The sequence below is a fragment of the Electrophorus electricus genome, chromosome 10, assembly GCF_041902795.1.
Source record: "Electrophorus electricus isolate QZ-2024a chromosome 10, ASM4190279v1, whole genome shotgun sequence".
NCBI lineage: Eukaryota > Metazoa > Chordata > Actinopteri > Gymnotiformes > Gymnotidae > Electrophorus > Electrophorus electricus.
Genome location: NC_137506.1, coordinates 14,183,912 through 14,192,941, shown reverse-complemented (window position 1 = coordinate 14,192,941; position 9,030 = coordinate 14,183,912). Strand labels below are relative to the sequence as shown.

Genomic DNA, 9,030 nt, shown 5'->3' with positions numbered 1-9,030 from the left:
TCAAAGATTATATATATATATATATATATATATATATATATATATATATATATATATAGTTATTCTGTTCTTCTCTGCGTTCTTTTTTTCTTTTTCAATCTGAGATGCTGCAGAGCCTCATTCTAATCCCTAACAGGCAATCTCTATCTAAAAAGGGCCTCATATCAAAATTTAAAGTGGTGTGTTAGTTGTAACAGTCCCCAGCTGTGTTGATAACTCACTCTACGAGGCGCTGACACGGTGGAATCTTCCAGCTGCTTACCGTCCTCCTACAAAACAGAAACCTGCTTAACACACTGATATCCAGCTCAACAGGAGGATGTCTTACAATGTAGATCGGATCTAAAGTGGGAGAATTGCTGCAACTAACTTCAAAAGGATGAACGCTGTTCTGCCAAAAATGCATCTCACTTTTGTAATCTTATCTTTTTTAAATGTTTGTACTACTGCTTGTCTTCTGTTTATTCTGACTAGCAGTTGCTATCACACCACGCGACTAGAATGTTATACGTATGACGCCGCATGGTTACAGAATTCAAAAGATTACAGCTCGGACGATATTGAACGCGCGTTAAAATACGCTCATTAATGAGTTTAACAGACACCTGTTCATTTCAACACAATGGGAGAAATTACTCTGCTCACAGAGCTTAGTAACGCGTTAGAGGAAAATTCGCTGCTGCTCTTTAAAACACTGAGCGTTTTTCTTAAAACACATAAAAGGTGCAAGATCACGCGTTGTCGTGTGAGCGCCTCAGTCGTAAAAAGGGCTGAGTTGTCATGAATGCGTTATGATCAGGAGTAGTCGGCCGTACTGCTGCGACATCCGGTCAAATCAACTGTCCTCTAAGAATCAGCGCATTACTAGTTTTGGTAATAGCAGCATATATGGACATAAACGGCGGCGAAACGGATGGTTTCTTTCTCGTCAACTTTATAGTCCATTACACCTGCTCCTATAGATCGGGATAAAATCTCCATACCAAAACCTCTGTGCATTGGCATGATGAAAATTTAGAGCACGCAAATCCTTCACTTCTGAAACAGTAGAAATTATGTAATTTTACACAGATTGAAAAAAACCTTAAAGTCCAGGGTCAAATTATTAACATGGAGATTCCGAGAATTCATGCTAAACTAAAGTAAAGAAAAGCGCACGAAGACAAACCAGGGATGCAGGCTATAACATTGGGGCGAGGATAAACATTCAGGCTTATATTCACACTGAAGCCTCGATTAACAAACAGCAGCTGGACTTACAATAAATAGCAACAAGACTAAACTAAAACAGGGCTTAAAAACATGGTCAAATGAGCATTAAACCAGACACAAGTGCAAATTATGAGGGGTGCAGAAAACGAAACGAAGAAATGGAACCACAACAAGGGAGTAAATCAAAACAAAGACACTAGACAGTAGAATTTACCTGCAATTCTTTGTTTAACTTCAGAGGGTTAAATGGAGCTCGCTCAGATGATGGTGTTGACTGCTTCAAGGATTTTCACTAGAAGTTATATAACTGCAAGTTATATTACCGATGTCTAAGTGTATGCAGCGCAGAATTCTTTATTCGTAATGTAATACATGTCCTATTTAATTCTACAAGATAAACAGGTTGGAAAATATTTGTGTAAAATAGATTATGATTATTTTTGGAACATAAACCATGCAAACATTGTAAGTGGACATCAAGGAAAAATATAAAATAAAAGAATAGTATAGCATACAGTTACAGGGTATGCCTGTTTTCAATTGATTACTAGGGAAGCTCTTTGTCTCCCTCTTGTGGCCATTGTTGTCTTAGCCAACAACCATATCAACATAAGTGACATGAAGTTATAGCAATTCAAGTTATAGAAAACTATACAAATTCAAGTTATAGAAAACTAAAACGTATTTTTATAAACACGATTTGACAGTGTGTTTTACATATTCTGGTTGAATATGACATTTATGTGTACAAGATTATAAAAAACACAATCATACATTTACCTGATACTTATATCCAAAGTGACTTACGAGTGAGTATATCTTGAGCAATTGAGGGTTAAGGGCCTTGCTCCGAGAACCAACAGTGGCAACTTGGCAGCAGTAGGACTGGAACTGGTAAGCTTCTGACTACATGTCAAGTACCTTAACCACTGAGCTACCACTGATCACTGCTGGGGGTAACCATAAATGTTAGAATTTACAATGTTGGTTACTAAACTATTTAAAAAACATTTTGGAACATTTATTTATTTCATTTCCCCTAACCTTTGACAGCACAGCTTTTCCAGACCTCTGTATGCATCTTCTTACCCCTTCTCTCTGCACACAAAAAATAAAACGCATTGAGAAGAGACTAATTGCCCAAAGGATAAAAAATAAAATGACATATATAATGATAAAAGGAAAAGGTAAATAGATAACAGTATATGTGTTAATATAAAATCAAAAGTCATCTAAACAGAACTCAATGCAATAAGTGTGTTTTGAGATGTTTTTGTTTTGCTGTTGGTTTGTTTTTTTTGTTTTTTGTTTTTTTTTGCTTTCAAGTGCTAATGCCATTATGAGTTGCTAGACCATGAAGACATTTAAAGACATTTAAAGAATAATAAAATAATCTGATTTTGCTGTAAAAGACAGATGTCATGTTCACACTGCACAACTGCACTGCTTAATGTGAGCAGACATCTTATCTATAGCAACTTACAGTTTCAACTATATTACAGAGCTAGGTCCATATAGCGGTAGGAGTATAATTCAGTTCAGCTCACTCAGACTTTCATTTCTGTTTTCTTGTCTTCAGGTTTTGTTTCATTGTCCCTAATAAGTCCAACTTGTGCTTGTCTACTCATGTCTCACTGTCCTCCTTTGCTTGATGTCACAACTTCATTGATACCTAATGTGAATGTTGAAAGTATCACATGTTCTTTGAGTAGGAATCAAACATCATCGCACTAATACACTGGACTGATAGTGGACTCTGCCGAGGTATGCCTACCCCTGATGTCGTGATGTTACTGAGCCTCATCCTGTCTCAGATGCCTTGGCTACTCCCATCATCCCCTGATGTCCCCTGTTGTAACCCACACCACCTCCACCCCAACCAGCTACTCTCTGTTGACCTTAATGGACGTTCTCTTGTGACTTGGGTCTCGGACACATGCACACTATCGGGACAAGTCTAGAACCTCCAGAAAGTTGGACTAAACATTAAATGCTTATTTAATTTTTTCATTTATGTCTCTCTTTAAACAGCCAGATGAGGATGGGGCCCCCTTTGAGTCTTGGCTCCTCTCAACGTTTCTTCCTCATGCTCTAGGCAGCTTTTCCTTGCCACTTTCACCCTTGGCTTGCTTACTGGGGGCTTGGACTTGGACATTTGAAAAGCTGCTTTGTAACAACACCTGTTGTAAATAAAATAAAATAAAATAAAATAAAATAAAATTTTAGAAAACACTTTATAAATAAATTTTGAGTATTTGATTTTTATATGTAATCTTAAAATTCATAAGAAAACTAAAATATGTTTTTTAATCATTACATTTTTTTCACTTAAAACAAAAATATAATTTGGATAGTCTCAATAATCTAATAAAATCAAATCTCATCATTACAGTGCCAACAATACATCAACATCACCAGACTTCAAAGCACTTGTCTAAGAGGAAGATTTGTATGCCTGTAATTCTGTTGTTGAAGAGCCTATAAAATCAAAATAGGCTTTTAAATTTGAAATTTTAAACTCAAATAAATACAGCCTTATTTTGAATGCCTAAACAAACACACAGAGTTACCTCACAGTGTGAATATTGTTATTGGTGGAGACAGTGTCATAGATCCTCTTTGCTGACACATCAGTGATGTCATTGTGACTGAGGCTGAAATTAGATGGATTATAATTACCACATTGTTCAGGATTCCCAAACACACCTCCCTCTATTAAATCACCGTGTAGTAGTACAAACACCTGTAGATTTATATATCAATGAATTAAATTAATAAACGAATGAATGAATAAACGAATGACTGAATTAGCAAATGAATGAATGAGCAAAGAAATAAATAGTAAATTTGTGTCAGTGGACCTGAGTCATTAATGGCCAGATAATTATGCATTTTGACATTTTAAACAAAATATCATTTCACATGACTTGTTATCTATCAGGCATGAAACTGTAAATCGTAAAGAGTCTGTTATGCCTTATTTCTCTTTTTAATGAGAACATGTGTTTCTACAAGCAGTCTGGATATTCTGTAGACCACAGAGATCCATCCTGCCAAGTACAGGCAGTGATCAGTGAACCAGGCAGCCAGTGAGAGAGGTTGTCATTTCCAAATAAAATCACCAAGAAAATCAAGCTTTTTGCTATTTGCTTTTGAAAAAAATAAGTCCTTGAAGGAACACAGGATATGACTGAATGAGCAAAGTTACATTTATATAGAGCCTTTCAAGGAACATACAATGATTTACAATGAACACACACAGCTTCTATGTTCAGTCACATGCCGGATTTTGTGTTAAATTGTGAGAAAAAGAGTAAAATGTGTTATATCTATGTTAGTGCTCACTGTGGACTCAACAATCAAGACTCTCTACACATCCCTCCTCCCGCTTGTCCACTCACTCCAGGATGTGGGCTTTGTGCTGGTGTGGGAACAGAAGCTGCAGGCAGTGGTCAGTGAGCTGACAGTGGCTAAGGTCCAGTTCTGACAGCCCTTCAAAATGTTCCAGAAACAGCGCCAGTGACCTACAGGCCTGCTGGTCCAGCCGGGTCTGAGTGAGGTCCACCATCTTACCCAGAGCCCGGGAGAGAGCCACAGCGCATCTCACACACTCCATATCAGTCCCCACACAGAGAAGAGACAGGAACTGGAGCAGCATGGCTTTATTGCAGCTGAACACACTCAACATTCACCAACATGTAGAGTCACAAAACACTAACACACTCACATAACTACTAACATTAATGCTATTTACACAAATTTTGTATCAAATGATAAAATTATTTCCCCTTTTCCAGAATGTTTCCCTAGTTTGTGTGGTGTTGAGTCAGTGGTTTACTGAAGGGTGACTGTGTGTAAAATGGGGAAGAGTTGCCCTCACAGCCATGTAGAGTGAGCTGTGTGTGTGTGTGTGTGCGTGAGTGTGTGTGAGAGCTCGCTCTCTGGATGACCATGGAGACGACTCTGCAGTCCTCAGTACTCAGAGTCAGTGTGTGTGTCTGTTTTTCTGCTGTGAGGTCCAGAGCAGAGCAGCAGGAGAAATCCAGTCTGTGCTGCAGAGCGAAGAGCAGATCTGCTGCTGCTGCCCCTTGCTGTAGTTCAGAGACACTGTAGCAGTGGAGCAGCCTCAGCAACAGCAGCCTGTCAACAAGGAGAAAACAAAACACACACAGACAGTGGCAGGGCAGTTAATTTCAGATTAATATAAATATTTCACCTAAATTTACCAAGTTCCTCCAGAAAGTCATTTTATTCTGTCCTAACACACCTGTGGTAAATATCCATGGATATTGCTGATTACCTGACAGGAGTCTCAATAAAACCTAAATGATACTGGCACAAAATGACTTTTGAGGAAACTCGTGAAAAACACATAAACGTACATAAACGTTTATATAACACTCCCTAAACAGACCAGTTCTGTGTTAAAATTCTGATTGTAAGAAAAGTTCAAGCCTGAGACGGGAGACGTGTTAGAGCAGTGGCTCTATGCTCTCCAGCTCCGCCTTTGGTATGGAGGTGAAAAGCAGGCTGAGAGAGACTGCTGTGCAGTGCTGGAGGGTGAAGTGCAGGGCAGCACAGTGGACAGAGTCCACCTCTCTGCTGTTCAGGTTGATGCAGTTCTCTGCTGAACTCAACAAGCTGGACACACAGTGAGCAGAGCCAGTCTGATAGATCTCTCTGATGATGGACAGTACAAAGCTGGAGCTCAGCCTGGGGAGAAGACAGACACACATTTCCAGGTCTCATGCTGTACATTATAATTAAAGTGTTTGGACTGTTACTAACTGTGTGAACAATCTGAGCCACACAACACATGACTGTATTCTCTCACCTTCTGATCTGAAGTCTGGCCAGTACAGGCAGAAGGTCTCTGGGGTTTTACTACTTAATGTTGGGGATGTGTAGTGCTGCCATGAGCTGGTCGAAGCTCGTCTACTTTGCCGTAAAGTCACCCATTCGCCTTGCTGTCTGGATGCGTACTTCTAGTCCTAGAGTCTTCTCTGTCAGACTAGCAATTCATCTACACTTCTCACAGATAAAACTGCCACTAATGACAAAGAATAAACATGCTGCATTCAGTGCTCTGAAGCAGAACATAAGTCATGATGAAAAAACAAAATGTTAACATTACTTATGTTTGTGGTAGTTCCTTAGATATAGTTTGTGATGATAAAGTAGTTTTCCATGGAAGTTGCCAGTTTCCAGGTAGAAAGTAATTAAATCCAACGAAAAATTTGTTAAACAGATAGAGAGCAGTAAGAGCTAGTATGCTGAAACAGTTTCAAAAACAGGAAGCTTCTTTATGAAGGAAAGAGGTTCTTATGAACCTCAGCATTTTGACAGCAAGTATTAGCCATGGCTATAAAACCAAGTGAATAATTCAGTTATGGGATTAATCCACAAAATAGCACATCAAATCTAGTTATTTGGCCAGTACAGGGATATGTAATATTTCTTCATCTCAGCAAAATGCAATAGCTTGACTTCCTTAACTGATTAATAATTAAAAAAATATCTTTCTTGACTATAAGAATATAGCTTACCCATTAGAAAGATTAAACATCCAGTCAGTGTGTTTCCTGGCATGTTAATGTAAAAGGCAGCTCCTAGTGGATTTGGGAAAGATTAGTAAAATATTTCAAGTATCTGCAAAGCAGAAAACTGCCTATTCAACAGGCATGAATAATATGCTACAGAAGTAGTTGTGTTATTTGCATAGCCTAATTAATATACATGCAGATCATGTTCTATAGTACCTATATTGTTATATTAAAATTTCACTATGGCTTTTTTGCTTCACAATTGTTACACATAATTGCTGCACCCGATACAAGGATAGGAATTTCAATTTATTCCTACTGGACAGAAGAATCATTAATGGCTGCTGAGTGAAGCACTTTCATTGAAAATTCATCCAATTAATTTTTATTTATTTTATTTTTTTTTGTAACCAGAAACAGGGCACGTCAGCCAGGAATACATTCCAGGTCTGTTTTAGAACACTGACTGTGATTCATTACATTTTGGCAATTGTGAAAACAAACTGGATGATACTTCTAAAAGTAATTGTGTTTGCAGTTTATTTGCACAGTTACATGAACAACACTGGTAGCATAATCAACAGGCTTGATGGTTTTCCAGTGCACGACACTGTGATACCAGGGCTGGCCCAAGCCTGTGTGGGGCCCTATGAAGAAATCTGAGCTGCCACTGACATAACATAGGTAAACAAACAAATAGAACTAAATACATGGTCTTTGGCACCCTCTTGGTGGCCTTAGCAGGCTCTCATTTTGCTTATATGGTGGGACAATTTTTCTGCTGTTATCCTATCTATCGAGCAGTCCTACCCAGATTTAATGCACTTATGTACATTACCCTTAGTCCAGGTTTCTGGTGTTTATTTTAGATGCATTTTTGGTTGTATATATTATAATTAGGCTACTGTGAACAATTGTATACCATATAGCTACAGCACCTGTACTTCACACACATGTAGTAATCGGATCTAGAAAGTTGCCAACCCTATTAAAATATTAGGTTTATAGTATAATATTTGAATTAAACAGACAAAGCGTTAATCACAATCATTTGCATGATGATTAAATCTTGAACCAAAAATGTATCAGAGAGCTCTAGTGTTTTTTAGAGACACACACCCAATAAAACTGTGCTTGACCATTTCTTACCTTCTATATCATTCTCTGCAGTTTACAGAGAAAGACCTGACACTGGGTAATGCCGTTGTCTATTCGAAGGCCAAAACAACAACAATCTTGGTTATCAAAGACTCACTCCACCCTGACCACAGCCTCTTCTTTTAGAAGCCATGAGAAAACCACCATCGCAGCTTGAGAGCACAAATCTAGCCTCTTAAGAGGTGTTATGTTCCACAGGCAGTTCGATATCTCAATGCGGTCCACATGAAAGCAATTTTCTTTCCATGAGTGCAAATTGCACTTTTAATGCCTGATATTTCAGCCACTCATTTCTCTCACTACATGACAAAACTCTAGAAACTTTTCTCCAAAAGCACTGAATGTTATTCTAACCCTTTATGGCCTTTCTCTATTCATGTACACAAAGTCCAGTATGATTCCAAATGTCCTCAAAAGATATATCTGTTTGTAGCTGAAGAACTTATACAATGTGATCTTTCTTCTTTGTGTCAAATGAACTTAACAATTGAAACATCCAAAACTGGCTGTGTTTCTTGCCAACATACTGGTGTTTGGACATGTGGGATTACTTGCACGTCACTTTCAATAGCTCAGTTGGTAGAGTAGAAGTTAAAACTGTCATCCTTAGGCTGTCGGTTCAACTCTGACTCCCACAAACTTTATGTTTTAATGCAGAATCTGTCATTTTATATGAGCAAAAAAAGAGGTTTTTCCCTGACCGGGAATCGAACCCAGGCCGCGGCGGTGAGAGCGCCGAATCCTAACCACTAGACAATCAGGGAGAAAGCTGCAGAGGTTACCTGACCCAACCATTTTTCAAAGTCTGCACGCCTACTATTCTGACAATGTTTGGATGCATACTGGAATTGGTATGCATGAGTGGAAAAAGGCCATAAAGCGAGTTATTCATCTTTCTCTTTGTTCTACAAAAAAATGAAGTTTGCAAGAGTCAGGGCTCTTTTTTACCATCTGGGAAAAGAGGGAACGCTGGTGTCACTAACACATGGAAAGAGCTGTTATAGTATTCCCCATTTGTCTCCTTAATGTTTCTGACATTTTAACCACTCATTTCTCTCTCTACATGAAAACACTGTAGAAAACTTTCTCCAAAAAATACGGAATATTATTCTAAGTA

At 38.3% G+C, this 9,030-nt stretch overlaps 1 non-coding gene across 1 annotated transcript; it reads right to left on the bottom strand.

Moving 5' to 3' along the window:
* Positions 1–8,605: 8,605 nt before the first annotated feature.
* trnae-cuc (transfer RNA glutamic acid (anticodon CUC)) lies at positions 8,606–8,677 on the bottom strand. The gene has a single exon. It is a non-coding gene; the product is annotated as a tRNA-Glu (tRNA).
* Positions 8,678–9,030: the final 353 nt, after the last annotated feature.